This window comes from Pavona decussata, unplaced genomic scaffold, assembly GCF_977016875.1.
Source record: "Pavona decussata unplaced genomic scaffold, jaPavDecu1.1 SCAFFOLD_128, whole genome shotgun sequence".
Lineage (NCBI taxonomy): Eukaryota > Metazoa > Cnidaria > Anthozoa > Scleractinia > Agariciidae > Pavona > Pavona decussata.
Window position 1 is genome coordinate 1,318,740 of NW_028145542.1, and position 2,846 is coordinate 1,321,585.

Genomic DNA, 2,846 nt, shown 5'->3' on the forward strand with positions numbered 1-2,846 from the left:
GGGTGACTTAATTCTAATGCCCTTTGACCTCCCCCATAGAGACACAGGCTGTTGACAATCAATTGCATCAAGCTGACACAAAGCCTGGAGTGTGGCCTAAATGCAGGTGAGTGACTTGCAAGTTTGTGTGAAAAGCAGAGGGGTGGGGAGGGAAGTGTTGTGAGACTCAGTTAGGGTGAACTTTCTGTCTCTGCGTAGGTTAAGTGCAGGTATGTTTTTGAAAATCCAGGTAGATATTAGCAGTCAATTTAAGTGGGCTTGTCCCAAGTTGAGCTGCTACATGCGAGACTTAGTACATTTTGCCTGCAAACTCAATTTTTGCCTTCCAGAGAGCTATTTGCCTGTGATATCTGTGCGAATTTGCAAAAACGTGCCTGCTAGAACTGGGCCTGAAGCTGGGCACCGCCCAGCTTCAGGCCTCTGTGGTTCTCCAAACTTGAGGGGGCTTGCCGTCAAGGACCAGTCTGTGAGCTAGCCCAGGGTGAGGGCTTACTGCTGGGGGGTAGCTCTTGGTTGTGTGTCAAAAGCTCCGGGGTGGGGAGGGGAGGGTATTGTAGCCTTCAGCTTGGTCCAATTTGCTGTTTTTCTTAAACCAGGGTGACTTAATTCTAATGCCCTTTGACCTCCCCCATAGAGACACAGGCTGTTGACAATCAATTGCATCAAGCTGACACAAAGCCTGGAGTGTGGCCTAAATGCAGGTGAGTGACTTGCAAGTTTGTGTGAAAAGCAGAGGGGTGGGGAGGGAAGTGTTGTGAGACTCAGTTAGGGTGAACTTTCTGTCTCTGCGTAGGTTAAGTGCAGGTATGTTTTTGAAAATCCAGGTAGATATTAGCAGTCAATTTAAGTGGGCTTGTCCCAAGTTGAGCTGCTACATGCGAGACTTAGTACATTTTGCCTGCAAACTCAATTTTTGCCTTCCAGAGAGCTATTTGCCTGTGATATCTGTGCGAATTTGCAAAAACGTGCCTGCTAGAACTGGGCCTGAAGCTGGGCACCGCCCAGCTTCAGGCCTCTGTGGTTCTCCAAACTTGAGGGGGCTTGCCGTCAAGGACCAGTCTGTGAGCTAGCCCAGGGTGAGGGCTTACTGCTGGGGGGTAGCTCTTGGTTGTGTGTCAAAAGCTCCGGGGTGGGGAGGGGAGGGTATTGTAGCCTTCAGCTTGGTCCAATTTGCTGTTTTTCTTAAACCAGGGTGACTTAATTCTAATGCCCTTTGACCTCCCCCATAGAGACACAGGCTGTTGACAATCAATTGCATCAAGCTGACACAAAGCCTGGAGTGTGGCCTAAATGCAGGTGAGTGACTTGCAAGTTTGTGTGAAAAGCAGAGGGGTGGGGAGGGAAGTGTTGTGAGACTCAGTTAGGGTGAACTTTCTGTCTCTGCGTAGGTTAAGTGCAGGTATGTTTTTGAAAATCCAGGTAGATATTAGCAGTCAATTTAAGTGGGCTTGTCCCAAGTTAAGCTGCTACATGCGAGACTTAGTACATTTTGCCTGCAAACTCAATTTTTGCCTTCCAGGGAGCTATTTGTCCGTGATATCTGTGCGAATTTGCAAAAACGTGCCTGCTAGAACTGGGCCTGAAGCTGGGCACCGCCCAGCTTCAGGCCTCTGTGGTTCTCCAAACTTGAGGGGGCTTGCCGTCAAGGACCAGTCTGTGAGCTAGCCCAGGGTGAGGGCTTACTGCTGGGGGGTAGCTCTTGGTTGTGTGTCAAAAGCTCCGGGGTGGGGAGGGGAGGGTATTGTAGCCTTCAGCTTGGTCCAATTTGCTGTTTTTCTTAAACCAGGGTGACTTAATTCTAATGCCCTTTGACCTCCCCCATAGAGACACAGGCTGTTGACAATCAATTGCATCAAGCTGACACAAAGCCTGGAGTGTGGCCTAAATGCAGGTGAGTGACTTGCAAGTTTGTGTGAAAAGCAGAGGGGTGGGGAGGGAAGTGTTGTGAGACTCAGTTAGGGTGAACTTTCTGTCTCTGCGTAGGTTAAGTGCAGGTATGTTTTTGAAAATCCAGGTAGATATTAGCAGTCAATTTAAGTGGGCTTGTCCCAAGTTGAGCTGCTACATGCGAGACTTAGTACATTTTGCCTGCAAACTCAATTTTTGCCTTCCAGAGAGCTATTTGTCTGTGATATCTGTGCGAATTTGCAAAAACGTGCCTGCTAGAACTGGGCCTGAAGCTGGGCACCGCCCAGCTTCAGGCCTCTGTGGTTCTCCAAACTTGAGGGGGCTTGCCGTCAAGGACCAGTCTGTGAGCTAGCCCAGGGTGAGGGCTTACTGCTGGGGGGTAGCTCTTGGTTGTGTGTCAAAAGCTCCGGGGTGGGGAGGGGAGGGTATTGTAGCCTTCAGCTTGGTCCAATTTGCTGTTTTTCTTAAACCAGGGTGACTTAATTCTAATGCCCTTTGACCTCCCCCATAGAGACACAGGCTGTTGACAATCAATTGCATCAAGCTGACACAAAGCCTGGAGTGTGGCCTAAATGCAGGTGAGTGACTTGCAAGTTTGTGTGAAAAGCAGAGGGGTGGGGAGGGAAGTGTTGTGAGACTCAGTTAGGGTGAACTTTCTGTCTCTGCGTAGGTTAAGTGCAGGTATGTTTTTGAAAATCCAGGTAGATATTAGCAGTCAATTTAAGTGGGCTTGTCCCAAGTTGAGCTGCTACATGCGAGACTTAGTACATTTTGCCTGCAAACTCAATTTTTGCCTTCCAGAGAGCTATTTGCCTGTGATATCTGTGCGAATTTGCAAAAACGTGCCTGCTAGAACTGGGCCTGAAGCTGGGCACCGCCCAGCTTCAGGCCTCTGTGGTTCTCCAAACTTGAGGGGGCTTGCCGTCAAGGACCAGTCT